This window comes from Cryptomeria japonica, chromosome 7 (assembly GCF_030272615.1).
Source record: "Cryptomeria japonica chromosome 7, Sugi_1.0, whole genome shotgun sequence".
Lineage (NCBI taxonomy): Eukaryota > Viridiplantae > Streptophyta > Pinopsida > Cupressales > Cupressaceae > Cryptomeria > Cryptomeria japonica.
Genome location: NC_081411.1, coordinates 613,129,883 through 613,141,905, shown reverse-complemented (window position 1 = coordinate 613,141,905; position 12,023 = coordinate 613,129,883).

The following is a 12,023-nucleotide window of genomic DNA, read 5'->3' as shown; positions in this document are numbered from 1 at the left end:
CCTCTTTTTTTATTTTGTAATGGCCGCAGTCGTCAGAATTACAATGAACTCGAGCACTTTTTTGAAAAAAAGAAAATTCTCATTGCTAATGCCTTCTTCGTTGAAACCAAATGGGTAATTTCCATCGGAATTACGACGAATGTAGGCATTTTTTCAAAAAAAAATCAAATTTGGCCACAATATACCTTCTCCGTCGGAAACCTCAGTCGAAAATCTAGTCCAAATGTATTAGTGATAGTCCTCTGCCATTTAACCAGAGCATTAGAGATGCTAATGCAAATCTTCAGAATGAGTTCCCAGTCTCAGAAACAGAGGAACTCGTATTTAAAGACATTTAAATATCTCCAATAAGGAATCTTGATAGCTCATTTGAGGGAATTAAAGACAGTGGTGGAGATTCCATTGTCTCAGATTCGAATGATGACTCAAACTATTCCTTAGAGGGGGAGGATGAATTGGGGTTACATTCATGTGTCAGAGTTAAGGATAAGATATCTTTGGAAATGACATCTTCCTTCCAATCTAAAGTTAAAGTGGGGGAGAAGAAGAAGAGGGGAGCGAAATTAAATAGGGTTAAACTAGAAATGATGGGTAATGCTGCTGGCCAAAGTAAATTGAGATCGGTAAAAGGCTTTGCCTTTTCCCAGAAGCAATGAGGTCCCTTTCGTGGAATGTCAGGGGTTGCAATGCCCCTCACAAGATTCACTTGATCAAGCAAGGCTGAACATAGCCTTTTTTCAAGAAACCAAAATTAAGGTAGAAGATTTTGAGTCTTTTTCAAGGAATTTTCAAAGGTGGAAATGCAGTTTAGTGGAGGCTCAGGGAGCCTTGGGTGGTCTTGCAGTCTTATGGCAGGATTCGGTTGTCGAGGTGGATGTGATCAAGAAAGATATATGGTGGCAGTGGTTGAAAGTCTACTCAAAATAACTTCACACGAGCTTCTTCCTTTTTAATATCTATGGTCTTAACAATCTAAACCCGAAAAAGCAATTATGGTCAGATTTAGCAGAAGTTTTAAAACAAGATAAGGAGAGCTTATTCATTCTCAGTGGGGATTTCAATGCTCTCCTATGTCCCTCAGACAAAATGGGGGGTGTTGGATGGAATAGTCAAAGTCATAGGGATTTATGTGCCTTTGTAATGGATACTGGACTAATTGAAATCCCTTTCAAATCAGGGGACTTCACTTGGAATAACAGGAGGAGTGGTTTTCTAAACATAGCTGACATACTTGATCGGTTTTTCATTGCGGGGGACTGGTCTGAAAGTCATTGGAATTGTGTTGCTGAAATTCGACCAATCACTGGCTCTGATCACTACCCGATCTGTCTTATAATTCAGGATGACACAACTCCAGATAGATGCCCTTTTAAATTTGAAGCAATGTGGTTAAGGGACAACAATCTCAAAACTTTAGTGGAGAGCTAGTGGCGCTTCATTCCAGAGAAATCTGGTAATAAAGCCTTTATATTTTTCAAGAAGATGCAATTCTTAAAAGAACAATTGAAAAAATGGAACAAGGAGTCTTTTAAAAACATCTTTAGTGAGAAGTTAAGATTAAAGGACGAGCTAAAACTACTTCATGATCAGATTATTAACTAGGGAATGGATGATGAGGCTTTTTGCAGAGAAAAGGAATTAAACAAACTTTACATTGAAGCTTTAGCTAGAGAGGAATCTTTTTGGAGACAGAAGTCCCGAGAGACTTGGCTCAAAGAAGGTGATAGAAACAAAATTCTTCTACACTTTAGTTAAAGTAAGGAGAACACATAACAAAATCTTCTCCATACAGAATGGTAATGGTACGCTTCTTACAGAGACAGGTCATATTAATATGAAGGCAGTGAGATATTTTTCAAATATTTTTAGTGGAGAAGTAGATCTTGGTATTGACCTTCATCCCATTCTAAAGGTTATCCCCTCTTGTGTTAAGGAAGAACATAACAAAATGCTTATGGACCCTGTGTCTATGGAGGAGGTTAGGAAAGTTGTATTGCCTCCCAAAAGATGGTGCTTTCACATCGCTAGTAGTGAAAGAAAGGATCTTAACTGGTGAGAGAAGAAAACGTCTTGGTTTTGTTGGCCCTTCTAAATATTTTATGTGCGGGAATGCAAAAGAGACCATGGATCACCTAATTCTTCAATTCGAGGTGGCCTCTAGATGTTGGTTAAACCTTAAAGAGAAGTTAAACTGGCATGGACCATTACAACACACCCTAAAAGAGGTATTTGAAAGTTGTCCAAGACATCTAAGGTTTTCTACTCTTTCAAGCATTTGGGTTTCAAGCCCATCTATAGTAATATGGGAAATTTGGAAATAGAGAAAGCGCAGAATATTTTTGGATAAATGGGAAGAGGAAAGAAGATTGCAAGGTAGAATCAATCATGCTATTGAAGAGGTTGTAGGGACTGCAGCTTCTTAATCCTTTTCAATGTCGACTCCCTTCACAATGGAGGATAGGAGAATTCAAAATTTGTGGCCAAGCATTAAAATTAGACATTGGGTATGAGCTGAAAACTCTACTAGTAAGAAGGAGAACCTCTGCATGTTGTGGAGCCCCCCTGCAAAAGGTTGGTTTAAGGTGAATTTTGATGGGGCAACTCAATCCAACCCAACCCAAGTCTGTTAGGGGCTGGGTTCTTAATAAGGAATAAGAATGGAGATTTAGTGAAACGTGGCACTCAGAGGTTAAAGAAGGGCACTAACAATGAGGCCGAAGCTCATTCATCACTCCTTGCAGTTAGAATGGCTCAGAGATCAAGCATTAAAAAACTTCATTTGGAAGGGGATTCACTAGTAATTATTCAAACCATAAAGAATGGGGAGATGAGAGCGTGGCATTTGCAGGGTTATTTATCTTTGATCAATGAAGAGTTGAATTATTTTGAAAATTTCATGGTTAGCCACATTAGAAGAGTGGGAAACCAAATTGTCGATAGACAATCTAAATGGGCTCTATCTTTTGACCAGGAAGGAGATTCAAGATTGGAAGATTTCCAGTGTGCTCTAAATTTGGAGAATGATCTAGCAGACAATCTAAATGGGCTCTATCTTTTGACCAGGAAGGAGATTCAAGATTGGAAGATTTCCAGTGTGCTCTAAATTTGGAGAATGATCTAGTCTCAGATGCCAATGTTTAATATTGGAATGTTCTGCAGGGGTGTACTAGATGGTAGAGTTAAAATCAATACTAGATGGGGTTATTATTAGATGTTTGGATAGTATAGTGTGGTTGGGTCCTATGTTTCGGTGACCGTTGCTTTCCAATTCAGGCAGTTTTATTTCTTGTCGACTTTGGGGGATATGAAGACCGAGTGGTCAATTTTTTGGCTCTTCAACATATTAGTGGTGGCTTCAATGTGATATGATGGAGGTAGTAGGAAAAAATGATGGCTGAAAGCGGGTGGTTGATTTAGGATGGTAGACTTGGGTCACATCAACACCCCTGCATATAACAGATGAGACTTCGAGCGTGCGAGTAATGTCCTTCACTTGAGCATATTAGATGTGGAGACGGTGATTAGAAAGAAGCCAGCTCAATTCTGTAAGACATACTGATTCATAATTTTACGCCGATGATGACTGTGTCAGACTTTGGTGATTTAAGCAGAGGTGGGAGGATTATTCGGCTAATTTTTCTTCTTAGTGGTGGGAAGTGCGAAGCTGTTAGTAGAGAAGAGAGTGCCGATAGTAAGAGGGATTGAGGCCAATTTTACAGGGAGCATGAACAAACAACAAAAAGGATTTTTAGGGAACGAATGCTGGGTTTACTTCGTTTCAAAGAGGAGGAGGTGGTAAGAGCTTCTTTTGGAGTTCTAGGGAAGCTGTTTATGGAGAACAAAACGAGATGGAGAGTGAATTTAGATATAATTTCAATGATTTTAGCTTGGGGATTAGAGCTTGGTGAAGAAACAACCATAGTGAAGTAGGTTGCGACTTCTCTTTTCGAGGAAGATTTACTTCAAGGACTGGACTCAATCCTGGAATGGGTCGTGTCAGGAGTGGGCATAAACATCTCTGAAGGAAGCTGATGAACATGACATTATCCCATTTGTCAAGTGGATGTAGAAGCTTACAAAGGTTTTATTGCAGAGGAGTGGGGGAAGCTTAAAGCTGCCATTCGATGCCACCCTTAAATCACACACAGACCGCTTAGTGTGGTGCATGTGGGGTCCGTTCAAACTTTCCGTTCCCCTATCAATATCCGTTTCCATAAACATTTGCCGTTACAGTCAGTGGTTAGTTGGAGTCAGCAGCTCAGCTCATAAACCAACCATATCAAATTTAAATTTGATGTTCCCGCGCCCTGCAGATGATGGGATGTGATCATTCCCAAAAACGTACGTTGCTAATGAAGGGAAAAGTTTTGATTTCAAACTTGAATCTGGGAGGGAAGTTTTTATGCCAAACTTTTGGATAAACAATTTGTATATTTGATTGTAAAGTAAAAATAATTTAGTCCAAAAAACTTTATAATATAAAATTTGTTACATAAATATTTAATGTTAATAATTTATTTAGTCTAGTAATAAAATAGTAAAAGTTAATATATATTTTGAAAATGAAAAAGAGAATATTGAAATAAAATATATAATAAATTATTTTTATTGATTATTTGAAAAAATATTTGAGACAAATTAAGTATAATAATTACATTTTAGAAATTTTATGATTGTATTTGAATTTGGATAAAACCTACATTTGTAGTTTTGATATTAAAATCTACAATTTAAACTTGAATGCTATGATTTTAACTTTTTTATGGTTTTCAAATCTTTAATTGTGAATTACCTCCCTTTTTTTTTTTAATATTTTAAATTAATAAAATATCTAAACATCTTTGATATATCTTTCAACCTTTTTTAAATAATAGTTCTATTTGAATGGATATTTCTCAAGAGTTTTAACATGGATACATTGATGTTAAAAAATTAAAATAAATATAACATACATTATTGAAAAACAGGATATAATATTCACATGAATATAAAAATATATTCCCATTTTTATGGATGCAACACAAATATATTAAAATCATTTTGTGGGTAGTTAAACATTCATTTTCATATATATTATATCAATTCAATACAAATCATTTTAAATTATTTTGACATACATAAAAATAGAGATTCATGTAATAAGTTGAAACCAAATTTTGATCATAAAGTGATACCTTTTTCTTTAAAATTATATTTTTTTTTCATTTTGTCATAGTCTATCAAGTGATATAAGACTCAAATAAAAGCTTCAAACTCATGAGCCTCAAAAAATGTACCTAGCTATAGTTTTAACTTAGAAAACAAAAAAATCTCTTAATGCGCCTCAAATTAAAATAGATCAAATTCAAGTATATCTTAATACTAAAGTACAAGATGTTGATCTTCAATTTCACTTACTCTTTGTATCCCACTTAATTCCACAGATTCATTGAATTCTCAAATAAAAGATTCACACAGGTGAAATTGAGTCCTCATTAATGAGTTCTAGAATGATCCACTCTAGTTTTATATTTCTCAAATTTTTCATCAAAATAAGCTTCTAATATCATGCATAAGTTTACCACACTTTGATAAGTAGCTCTAAGATTCTTAGCAATATAGGGCATAACAAAATAATGATAAGTCATTTGTATAGTTAAAATTGCCTTGTGTTAGTTTTAGGCATGATAAGAATTTTATTTTGTCAAAAAAATCAATCAAATGGTGAATCTTTGTTCAAATCAAAATTATATGCTAAATATTATGTAGAGAGAATAATGTGTGGGTGATATGAACTAAACTTTGAGAAAATTTTATATCTCTTATTTGTCTAGCATAACTACCTTGGAATGTATTTTCCAAATCTTTTGCTTATTATGTTTGGCCATAGGGTCTAAAATAATATTTCATGAAAATACGAAGAATTTATTTACATGACTACAACTTGGAATTTATCAAAATAAATACCAAGCATGTTCTTATATAACCACTCAAAATAAATTACTAAATTTATCTGAAACTTTAATTTCAATTTTGAAATTTTGTCAGGATTAAAAATTTAACAATTTTAAAAATTTATCCTTATCATTTTATACTTTGAAATGTAACAAAAATCATCAAACTAAAGAGTACCCCTATGCTCAATAAATACTCTCATTATTAAAAGAATCTAAGATAGCTTACATATATTTATATTCATGAAGTGTAGGAATAATTCCCTTAGAGTAAGAATACATTGAATGGATATAATAATATTTCATCATGATAAGATAATGTGACACTAATATATAAATCCAGATGATCTACTAAAGATTCATCATTAGAAAGTGTATCTACTTTAGGATTGTTGTGTGCTAAAGATAAATTGATTATATGTAGAACGATTAAGGGAAGTGAATGTTCCTCCATAAGCATAGATATTAGTGTTTCACTCTATGCAAAAATTGAAATGGTTTGATCACATTTGAAGGAAGGTAATTCAATTCTCTCATTCCATAATATTGTTTTAATTGCATACAATTTTATTTATACTTATTCATTTTTTCTTTGTATCCATATTTGTATTTAAGATTATAAATCTCAAGTGTCATATCACTTGTGTAGTAATGGAGAGGGAAGTACAAAATTATCATCAACAATATGATCAAATTTTAATTTCACATGTAGCCATCTCTATTAGGTTATTTGAGATCTTTATCAAGTTTTAATTTTCTCTTTATACTAATGTATGTGAATCCATGTGTAATGAATAAACATAAAAGATATTAACATTTACTATGTATTCTCTTCCATAAATTTCTATGTAACTAGGCAAAGTGGAAAGATGAGAGCGAATTGAAAGAGAAAAAATGATGATATATTGATTGGATAATTGGTTCATGCATAGGACGAAGGTATAGGAAGTATATAAAATGATTATTGATTTGTCCATATTATCGAAGGAGGATGTGAAAATGTCTATTGATGATAACTCTTCAATCATCAAAGCATAGCGTAACAAGTTAAAGTCAAGATAAATAATACTCAGGTAATAAATCCATAGCTAAAAGCTCAGAGATTTTGGTCAATAAAGTTTGCACTCAAGCATGACTAATTTGCATTGACTTCGGGTAAGAATAATATCTGGGAATCCCATCAATAATTTCATGGGAAGGTTGCACAAAAAATCCTTCTTCCTTTTGTTAATCTAAGATTAGAGAAAAAAAAAAAAAAGAGCATCCAAACAAATGGTGAGTAAAAAAGAAAACCCAAAATCCACTTTTGTTATTTACTTGACTTGTCACATCACATTTTCTTGTTGGATGAACTTGAATTGAGCACAATTATATTATTCACTTATAATCATCATATATAGTCTTATCTTTATCACCTTGGCTATGAACTATGTGTTCTCATTATTGTATATAGCTATCAAGTAGCATCTCTAATTCGTTATTGACATATTTTTTCCAAAATAAAGGATTCATATTATGATCTTACATTCTTACATTATATTATTTAGAGTGCTTCATTGATCTAATATTACTAAATCTTACTATAGTATCTCATAGAACTCAAGATTGTTGGTGTAAATAATTATTCATCATGGATATTATTACACTTACTTAAGTTTACTTAAGATAATGCATTTCATAGTAGTTTGGATATGAGACACTTGGGTGTTTGTGCCACATTGGGATAGTGTGTGTAGGAGAAATTCCACCTCTTATGGTGTTGATCTTGTTATTACACTATCATATCCACTTATTATGGAGTGATAATTCCACCTTCGGTGGGTGATCCACCTCATGTGGAATATTATATTATTTCTCCTACCTACCCACACCTATTTCCTACCTACCCTTGTTTCTTATTGAGCCACATGTCATGTTTGTGTGCTCATACATATCCCTAGCCTTGCCTATATATGCAGGCTCATCTACATTGTATGTAACAACAATTATTGATCATTTTCTATTGATGAGAATACAGTTTATTCTTGTCCCATATTATGTCTCTATCTTGTACATTTCATTGACCTCTTGATCTTGGCAAAATCCAACATGGTATCAGAGCTATTGGGGCTTCATTGATTCGTCTTGAAGAGGCATTATTGCGACGTCAAGAGGCAGATCTGAGGAGCATCATCATTTGGAGGCGTCCTAGACCAGATCCGACCTCTCCATTGCGTCTGGAAGGCCGTTTCCATGAATTTTGGTTATAAAGTTGGCCTATTTTGGTGAGAAAATTTTTTTCTCCATTTTTGCCCTATTCGTACGGATTTTCGAATTTTTTAATATATTTTTCAAAAAAAAAAATTGTTCCTTTTCAGAAAATTGTTTTCAAAAAAAATTCAAAAATCAAAAAATCGAAAAATTGAAAAAAAAATTGAAAGATAAAAAAAAATTGAAAAGAAAAAAAAAACAAAAAAAATTTGGTTGTTTGGGGGTCCGCAGACCCCCGTACCCCCGCGGTACCTGTTTGCAGGTCTGCAGGCTTCTCTGTGCCTGCCGCACCGTACCCTAGCCATCGCTTCGACCGTGCATTTGCAGACTGTACCTGTCAGCGTCCCCGCCGTGCACTCGGCTCCTCACGCCGCCTCCCAACACCGGCAGCTCCCGGCATCTCCAGCTTCGTCGCCTGAGCTCATGTCCCGCCTCGTCCACGCTCGACGCCGCCGCACCGGATCTCTCCGCCGGCGACTCCCCCGCACCGCCGCTGCTTGGCTCCGCCGCCACAAGCGGCTCCTCCCTGCAGGCGCCCGTTCGCTCCCAGCTTCCCTCCGCTCCCGGTGCCCTCGGCCTGCAGCATCCGCCGGTTCTCCGCCTCCCGCACAGCTCAGCTCCACCGCCTCTGCCGGCATCCTCTCAGGCACCGCCAGCTCGTACACCACGCGGAGACAGGTCACCAAAACCGGTGAACCCGCGTCCGCCACGTGGCAGGCGGCCATTGGCCCGCGGGTACCCTCCGTACAGACAGTCAGCCATTTCTGTACGCCACATCAACCGTACGGACGCCACGTCACCTGCTGAATCACCTCTGCCTAGTCAGCAATTCCGTACAGTACGGAATACACAGTCAGCACGCCACGCAATCTGTCCGTACAGTACGGACGCCCAGTCAGCCAGGGAGGCGAAGTTTTTGCGACGGTCATACGGCCGTCAAATTTAATCGCGTGACTTGCTGACGTCAGCGCCACATCAGCAGGGTTTGAAAATTTTTGGACCCCCTCTCATTTGCATTTTTGATTTTGCAGTTCAACTTCAAATGGCCATAACTTGCTCATTTTTGCTCCTTTTTGGGTGCAATTTTTTTTGAAATGGGCTAGAATTTCGTGCTCTCCGCAGTGGTGAAAGAATTTTTTGATTTTGATGCACGGATTTTTCAGAAAATGTAGTTTTTGGTGACTGTCCCTGAGTAATCCTAGTTTTTGCAACTTCAGAGGCTTCGTTTGGGGTCATCCGACCTCCTTTTCAGGTGCCGTTTTTTTTGAAAGTGCGTATTTTTTCGTCTACTTTCACATGATGCTATCAGATTGATGTCATTGTAAGTAGAAATTGTACTTTCAGATCTTGGCCATTTTTGGCTCTCTTGGTACTTGTATATTTGCTTGAATCTCAGTTAGATTCATTGCACTATTGATTGAAGTCTCTTGTATCTCATTTGAGAAGTTGTAAAATTTGCATCATAAGTCCACTTTGCCTTGTCTTGCAAGTGGCTCATTGTAATCGCACTAAGTATAAAGTGTCAAAATCATCACTTTAGGGGGGGTAATTTGATTGATTGAATTTGGGGGGTGTCTCTTGTGCTTTTGTGCTCTTGTGTTCTTTCCTTTTTGCTGCTATGGGTTCTTCTAAGTTTCCTCTCTTAACTCCACATAATTATGCTACTTGGAAAATTGATGCATGGAGTAAACTTATGGAAAAAGGACTCACTCATTACATTGATGGAACTATTGTTGCTCCAGCTGATCCTAAGGTTGATCCAGTTGGTCACTTAGATTGGCTCACTAAAAATATCATGGCAATTGGTACCTTAAGAAAGTATGTATCAAAGGATCTCATTTTTCATATTGAGAAATGTACTCTAATCAAGGATGCTTGGCAAAAGTTTCAAGACTTGTATGGTCAAGTTGATGAGATTAGGGGATATCAAATTGATAGTGATCTCACCATGTTAGATCCCAAGAAATTTGATACTATACAAGATTATGTCACTAAGGCAAATGAGTTGAGGGCACAACTCAAAGATTGTAGCATTGATAAGAAGGATACTCAATTGATATTCAACTTGATAGGCAAGCTTCCACAAGAATATGCAGCATTTGTTTCTAGTTTCCAAACCCATAGGATGACAATGGGTTCAAGCTACAAAATGCCTACATTTGATGCTTTCAATGAAATGTTGATGATGGAACAAACTAAGTTGATAAGCATGGGCATTCTTAAGGCTTCTTCTAAGTCTCAAGCATTAGTGGCAAATCAAGGGAACAAAGGAAATCAAGGAAAGGACAACTCAAACAAGAAGAAATGGCAATCAAAGCCTAAAGAAAAAGCACAATCTTCTCCACAACAAGGAGATTCATCCTCTTCCAAGAGAGATAATTCACCAAAGAGAGAGAGACCTACTTGTGCTTATTGTAAAAAGATTGGTCATGAGGAACATCATTGCCATACTAAGAAGATTGATGAGCTCACACATATCATCAAAAAGCATAACATTGATTTGCCTAAAGTCTACAAGAAGGATGATTCATCAACTTCCACTTCCTCACATTCAAAAGGAAAAGGGCAAGCATTCATGGCTTCTACAAGTGGAAAAACTCACTCTTTTGGAACAAGAAAAGGAAAAGCTCTATGTGCTACTATCAGTCATGATTCAGAGAGATGGCTTCTCGATTCAGGGGCTTCTCATCATATGGCATCTTCACAATCTATGTTCTCTACATTTGAGCCTTGCACCATGCCACAGATTTTGATGGGCAATCATACATACATGGATGTGATTGGGAAAGGATCTATTGACATTGGGGATAACTCCTTCAATGATGTGTTGTGTGTACCCCACTTGACAAACAATCTCCTTTCTATCTATCAAATCACACATGGCACAACTAAGAGAGTTGTGGAGTTCACACCTGACTCAGTTTTTATTAGAGACATGGAGACTAGAGCTATCATTACGACTGGGGTGGTTGATCATGCATCTCGGTTATACTCCTTTTCAGATTTTGTTGATGATGATGATTTCACATTTGATGATTCTACACATGATGATCACACTTATTATGATGATTCAGATTTTGAGGAGAACTTTGGACACTTGAACATGGGGATTCTCACATGTAACCCAGTTCTTGAGTCTTGTACTTCATCTCCTCATATTGATATCACATCACCTATTGCACCTGATGATGCAGATAGTGCGACAATTTTGCCTTCATGTGATTCAGTGCAGCAGGATATACATTGTCTTCCAGCTTCAGATTCATGGGATGATTACATGACAGATATTGCAGGTTTGTTTGTGGAATCCTACATTGCAGATTTGGGAGACATCATTGATGACATTCATCTTCTCTTTGATGAAGATGATCCTTCTTCGATTGTTGCGAGGGCACACTCTGACCCTCTTGTTCATTCTCTACATGATCATTCTTTCGAGGTTGACATGATTGTGGATACTTATGTACAGCAGTTGGAGGAGGTCTCTTTATTCTTTGAGGAGACACATGAGTCTTTGGGACATGTTCTACATCCATCTCCACTAGATATTGGAGTGCCCTTTTCAACAGTGTGGCACAGTTTACCACCTTTGGAGGGGGTATCTTTTAGCATCGACATGGGGATACTTGAGCAGTTTTCAGAGATTCCTTTCATCATGAGTTTTCTTCATACATCTTCCCTTCATGATTGGGGAGACTTCATGGATACACCTTTGGTTTTGTTTCTTCCTAAGGGGAGGAATGTTGTTCGACGTTCGTGGAGCAGTTTCTTCATACATCGAGCTTCTATCATCGGTGCAGATTCTTCATTGAGGGAGGCTCACAGTTTGACTTCTCTTCT